The 7,268-nt window shown below is 39.0% G+C and overlaps 1 protein-coding gene across 4 annotated transcripts in view; it reads right to left on the bottom strand.

Moving 5' to 3' along the window:
• Ambra1 (autophagy and beclin 1 regulator 1) overlaps window positions 1-7,268 on the bottom strand; it is a 184,537-nt gene that overhangs the window by 93,751 nt on the left and 83,518 nt on the right. The gene's annotated exons all lie outside the window — the stretch shown is intronic.

Genomic DNA, 7,268 nt, shown 5'->3' with positions numbered 1-7,268 from the left:
TTTGTTTTGTTTTGTTTTGTTTTTCGAGACAGGGTATCTCTGTGTAGCCCTGGCTGTCCTGGAACTCACTTTGTAGACCAGGCTGTCCTCGAACTCAGAAATTCGCCTGCCTCTGCCTCCCGAGTGCTGGGACTAAAGGCGTGCGCCACCATGCCCGGCCAAATTAATTTTTTGTTTTGTTTTTTCGAGACAGGGTTTCTCTGGACAGCCCTGGCTGTCCTAGAACTCACTTTGTACACCAGGCTGGCCTCGAACTCAGAAATCCACCTGCCTCTGCCTTCCAAGTGCTGGGATTAAAGGCGTGTGCCACTACGCCCGGCTCTATTATAGATTTTTAAGCACCATTTATTAAGTGCCTGCTAAGTTCAGTGTTGTTAATGTCATCCTATTTAATCTCTCTAGCTATTCCATGAGGTGTTATTAGTCTGATTTTACATAAGGAAACTTAAGAATCAGACAGGCAAATTCAAGGTCACAGGCTAGAATGTAGTTGATGATTCAAGAAAGAGCTAAGGATCTCTTGACTGCATTTTACTGTTTCCTACAAGAGGAAAGGAACTTCATGTGGCTTAAGTTTCCAACATATAAAAGAAACGATAAGATAAAGGGCACTTAATTAGCTGCTTAAACAACTCAAGAAATACATGAACTTCTGAAAGCCTGATTTGGGACATCTGAATTCTCTCTTTGGATTATCTTCAAATCAATGAGATAATCTTCAAACTAGCCCTGGAACCAACCTTAAACACTTTGGCTTTTAAGTGGCCCACTGGGAGATGTACCAGCTAGAAACAAAAGCTTTTAAAGGTTTTCACGCATTAAGAGCAATCAATACCAAGGCTATTGAAAGCTGATCCAATAGAAGTATTTGAGTCCCCCATTCCAATGAAAAGATACACTCTTGTTTTCCGAAGATACTGTATTCTGTTGACTTGAAACTCTGGGTATAAAAGGAAGGATAAGGAGAAAGACATAGGATTATACAAGTAGTAAGAAGGAAGGTACAATCTATGAGAGATGGGGGTTTGGAAAGATGGCTCACTGGATAAAAAGTTTACCATGTAAGCATGAGGACTGGAGTTCAGATCATCAGAAGTCATATAAAAGCTGGGCTTGGGGGCTGGAGAGATGTCTCAGAGGTTAAGAGCACTGGCTATTCTTCCAGGGGTCCCAAGTTCAATTCCCAGCAACCACATGGTGGCTCATAACCATCTATAATGAGATTTGGTGCCCTCTTCTAACCATCAAGTCAGAACATTTTGTATACAAAATAAATAAATCATTTATTATTTACCAAAAAAAAAAAAAAAAGGCTGGACTGGTATAGAGGATCTTATAATTTTAGGACTGTGGAGGCAGACAGAGGGTCCCAAAGGCAAGCTGGCTAGCTAGGTTAACCAGATTCAGGGAGCTATGGGGTCATCAGGAGACCCTGCCTTAACAAAAAGTGAAAGAACCAAGGAAGATACTCAATATCATCTTCAAGCCAAGCGCAGGAGCGTGTGCACACATCCTCCTCAATAGATGTCTACATATACATATACGTATACATATACACAGAGATACATAATATACATGTACACACACACACATCCACATATGCATATACACAAATATATCAGAAGGTGCATAAATGTAATTATTGCAGAGCTCCTAACATGCGCACAAAGAAGCTGAATATTAAACAAATAAGACAGCTCTCAATATTGTTATTTTTCAAATATAAGATTTTGGTTATGATAAGTTAAAGTACCAATTAAAAGTACAACTAGAGTAATGATAGCATTTGTTATTGTGGATTTATTAATGATTGTAAACAATTATCATGAAAGGAGTATAGAAAACATTTTAAAGTTTAAAAGTGTGCCATGAAAGAAACATAGCGAGGCCCCCACGCCTTAAGAAGACTGAAAGCAAAGCTACATAGCAGCACTATAGGGTAGATTCTATCCCGTGGCTCTGACTGAGCTGTTCTTCCTACAAACCACCTGGGGAGCTGAAACACGCTCCTACAAGTCCATAGTCCACCTTTTCTGCTAACATGGACTATGATCTGTGCTTTCCAGATATGAAGGGCAGGGTAGTGGACAGTACTGATGAGATGCATTGCTTTTTGAGAGAACATAAAGCCTGGTAAGAGATAAGGATGACAAGGGACAAGGATGAGTGGGGAAACGTTTGTCTCTTACAATACATATATCATAAACCTCTTTTTGCTATTTTAAAGTCTAAAACCTAAATGCAGTTATTCTTTCTATTTAAAAAAAAAAAAAAATAGGGGGTAGGGGTTGGAGAGATGGATCAGTGGTTAAGAACATTGGCTGCTCTTCCAGAGAACCAGTGTTCAATTCCCAGGAACCACATGAAAACTTACACCTGTCTATAACTCAAGCCCCATGGGATCTAATAGCCTCATACAGACATGCATTCAGGCAAAACACCAATCAATGCTTATAAAATAAATAACATTTAAAAGGGGGGCAAAAGTAGTAATTTTATATTATATAAGTGCTACAATGTACACACATGTATGTGTGCGCACGCACACACATACAAATACACACCACGTAAAGAAATGGGAGGGTGGGCTGAAATACAGCCACAGGTAATAGCTTTAAAATGTTTAGAGACTACTGAAATATGATATGTAAAGGAAAATAAGATCAAGTCAGGAATGGTGAGACATATATAGTGATCCCAGAACTCAGGAGACCAGTCTGGACTCCATAGTAAGACCCAATCACTAATCACATAGAGACAGAGACAGACAGTAGGCATAGCTAGCTCAGATATCAGCCCATTCTCAAATGGATGGCACTATGGAACAACATACAAATGAGTGGAAATCTCTATGCACGCCTTAATCTTAGTATCTTGGCTAAAGATGGGTAAGTAGTAAGTATCTCAACATCATGCAGGTAAGCCTCTGAATTCAGTGTTAGGACTCCAGCAGCAACAGAGAAAAATGACAGCACAGGAACCAGAACTATTAGGACAACATGAAATATGAGAAACACACAAATGAGATGTTAAGGGAGAAACCAGCAAAATCGTCTAGGAGAAAGCAGCATGACAGATGAGCAGCACAAATGGTTACTAACCAGGATAATCGTTGAAAAGAAAAAATGTGTCAAGGTAGCAATGATCAGAACATCCAAAAGCCAAAGTGGGTGACAAGATGGGAAAATAATTTTGACACAGCTCCAAATAAACTAAAGGTGAGAGAAATAACTGATTTTATTGCCTAGAAAGAAGGGGGTTTGGAGGTGTCTGGGGATAGAAGAACAAATTTTGTGCATGGGAGATTTGAGAGAAAGATAATGACAAGAGTTCCAAGAAAAGACCAAAGGAATTAGATGCACTTAAAATAAGATATTTTAAGAAGACAAGGAGCCTGCCATTCACTTCACTGCTAACACAAGGTCAGCAGAAAGCAAGCTGCAAGAGTGAGAAAGCAGTGAAGTAAGTCAAAACGGGACTGAAGATAATGCCAGATGAACAGATCTACAGTTGGTTGACATTAGCAATAGTAGCAAGTGCTAAAAACTAGGCTCTAACATAAGATAGTCAACAACCTTTTATGGGAAAGAAATGAAGAACAAAGTATGCAAATATGCTAGTACTGTCTTTCTACCAAGAAGGACTACTTTTTAAAGGGGACATCAGAGAAATCCTCATCAATTTTAACATTCAGAAGCTTCATTTAAGACAGCAGGACAGAAACTGACTGTACTATTAATGGCCTTCCTAGTTGTTGAACTCTATGCATCTTTGATTAACTCTCAGTGGGGTATTTGGAGGGGGCGAGGGGAAATGACTAAAATTTTGTTTCAAATTATTTTATAAAGAAAAAAAAATCCTTCAAACAAGCTTCTAAGACATGTGTTGAATGAAAGGCAACACATCTCCAGGACAAAAGAGAGACACAACAACAATCTGCTAGATGTCCAGGATTAATAGCCTCAAAGAAAGACCATAATTTAAAGGAATAAAAAAATATCCCTACAGGCTGTTGTCTGAGCCCTGACCAGTCAGTCAGGTTGTCATTGTTTCTCAGTGACAAACAGCTCTGACATGAGCCTTGAGGATGAATCTACTGCATCAAAAAACTCAAAAGGTCATTGTCTTCCCAACAGTACTGTTGACTTTGCTAAATATTTAAAAAGAAAGTGTGTCTAAGAACAAATATCAGAAGACATATTTAGCATTTCTGTCTCTGAATGGCACAGTGATCTTGGTCAAGTCCTTTTCTTACTAGCTCATTTTAGAAACTGAGGCACAGCCTCTGTTTCCAGAGACAACACTTACAAAGGTCTTTCGTTGCAGCTGACATCCTTTGTAAGAAACCTAACAATGCACGTCTCCCGGAACCACAGAGCCTTAGTTTTCTCCAAGGAAAAGTAATATGAGATAATTATAATTTACAAATTCTTGTCCTCCCTTATTCTACCTCCTAATCTCATTTGCCTACATTATGCAAATTTATATTCATATTGTGCATTTTCTGATAAAACAACATATAAATCTAAGTGGTAATGTCTTCCTCCCTGTATTTCCTGGCTGTATTTTTCATTCTTTCTGTTTGTATTTTTCCATTTTCAACCCAGGCACAATCTAGATATATTCTACTTTGCTTTGCTCATTTCTTATTCTCCATAATCCAAAATAAACATTCATAATGTACTTTATTTTTTCAGAAAGAGGATTTCTATAGCTGTCAAGCAATGTTACACATTTCTAAGCAACAGATCATAGTCCTTGGTAAAGAAGTAGTATAGTAGTATCTACATAGATACATATTGAGGGGCTGGAGAGATGGCTAAGTGGTTAAGAGTACCGACTGAAGTTCCGAAGGACCTGAGTTCAAATCCCAGAAACCACATGGTGGCTCACAACCATCCGTAAGGAGATCTGATGCCCTCTTCTGGTGTGTCTGAAGATAGCTACAGTGTACTTAGATATAGTAATAAATAAATCTTTAAAAAAAAAAAAAAAAGAAAGAAAGAAAACATATTGAGGCTTGACAAGCACTAGATAGCTTTTTCCTCTCCCTCTTCAGGAGGCCCTCTTACTTTCTGAGAATTCTCATCATTTTTTCTTTGCTGAGTATCAAGGAAAATCTTCTAAGGCAGTTAACACCAAGAGAGATCCAAGAACCTTAGGGTTACAAGAAGCACCAGTGTTGCTCAGTTTCCTTCGCTATCAGACACTGGGACCTCGAGAACAGAACTTGTTCTCAAACTAGTTCTTCTACATCAGTACACTTTCCAAAGTAGGCCCTCTTAGCCACTGCTTTTTAGAGTTTGCTGTCTAAAGTAAAAGACTGAATAATGACTTCCCCACATACATATAAAATCCAAACTTCTCAGATGTTCCAAGCTTTCTACAGCAGAGGCTCAACCAATACTAGAACCCAGTCAACAGAGCTAGCAACAATAATAAAAGATTCTAATTCTAAGCAGTGATGTTCCAAGGATCACTTGTTAACTTACAAATACTTACTTGAAAATGGTCTCCAGTAATAGTAATCAAAGACTACTGTTCTGCCGGGCGTGGTGGCACACACCTTTAATCCCAGCACTCGGGAGGCAGAGGCAGGCGAATTTCTGAGTTCGAGGCCAGCCTGGTCTACAGAGTTAGTTCCAGGACAGCCAGAGAAACCCTGTCTCGAAAAAACCAAAAAACCAAAAAAAAAAAACAAAAAACAAACAAACAAACAAAAAAAGACTACTGTTCTATTTAGAATAGAATTGAGGAAGTATTCTGTTTGGAGAAGTAGATGACATGGCTGTCTTTTCAAAGACATCCACAAATAGGCCTCTCAATCTTGGAAAACATCAAGTAGGATTACATAGTGACCTACACTTGTAATACCCCTACTCAGGAGGCCAAGTCAACACAGAGTCCAAATTTTCTGCCATACATTGCAAGCCCTTCACAGTTCTCAGTTTTCTGATCTTTCTCAATCACCAGCACACTATAGTTCTACACAGAGATCTACTCAGGCTTCTGAATAAAGCTTGAGTATAAAATTTGTCTCTGAGCTTTTACTTGTTATTCCCTTTATCTAGCATATTATTCCTAAACCATCCTTCTCACAGATTCATCTTTCAAAGTCCAGGGGGTGGGGAAATGGCTCAGTGGGTAAGTACTGCTACGGAAACCCAAAAGCCTGAGTTTGGATTCCCAGAACCCATGTTAAAACTAGATATACTGGCAACTGGTGTAGAATCACAGTATACCCCTTTAGGGAGATAGGCAGAGACAAGAAAATTCTCAGAAACTCAATCACCTAAGTTGGTCATACAACTGTGAACAAAACAGAACAAAAGTCAGGTAAGGTGAAACCCAATACATCCATGCAGTGGGAAGCAATTCTTCCCCACTATGCCAACAACCCCATGCAATTTAAAAACAAAACAAAAAGTAATCCTATTCAGGCTGGACAGATGGCTCAGCAGTTAAGAGCACTGACCGCTCTTCCGAAGGTCCTGAGTTCAATTCCCAGCAACCACATGGTGGCTCACAACAATCCCTGATGAGATCTGACGCCCTCTTCTGGGATGTCAGAAGACAGCTACAGTGTACTTACATATAATAATAAATAAATCTTTGTTAAAAAAAAAAAAAAAAAAAGTAATCCTATTCAATCTTCAAAATCAAGCTCAAACCATGGAGTCTCCCATTTTTCCAAAATCTGTTTTTCCTTCCTGCAGAGCTGATCAAACTCTTTATTGTAAGCATCACAAGTCTCTCTTCACATATGTACTTTTTACCTTGTAGTTTATTGTTTATATCTATATGAGTGTTTTGCCTGCATGTTTGTACGTACACTATGTACATGCAGTGACCACAGAGGTCAGAGAGGCACTGGGTTGCCTGTAACTGGAGTTATAAATAGCTGTGAACTACCATGTGGGTTCTGGGAACTGAGCCAGGGTCCCCTGAAAGATAAGCCAGTGCTATGGACTTCTGAACCATCTCTCCAGCCCCCATTCATATACTTATATAAAAATCTGATCATTTTATTCTATAACTAAAATGTTTTAATGTCACCATCTTAATAGGATAAAGCTCATCTCGAAAGGCACAAATAACTCTTACGAACTGCACTTCTATGACTCCCAAGGCTCATCTTTTTAGATAGGTTTTTTTTTTTTTTTTTTTTTTTTTTTTTTCGAGACAGGGTTTCTCTTTATAGACCTGGCTGTCCTGGAACTCACCAGGCTGATCTCGAACTCAGAAATCTGCCTGCCTCTGCCTCCCGA

The sequence above is a fragment of the Mus pahari genome, chromosome 3 (assembly GCF_900095145.1).
Source record: "Mus pahari chromosome 3, PAHARI_EIJ_v1.1, whole genome shotgun sequence".
NCBI classification, from domain to species: Eukaryota; Metazoa; Chordata; class Mammalia; order Rodentia; family Muridae; genus Mus; species Mus pahari.
The sequence above is the reverse complement of the archived record's forward strand: the minus strand, read 5'-3'. Positions and strand labels throughout refer to the sequence as shown.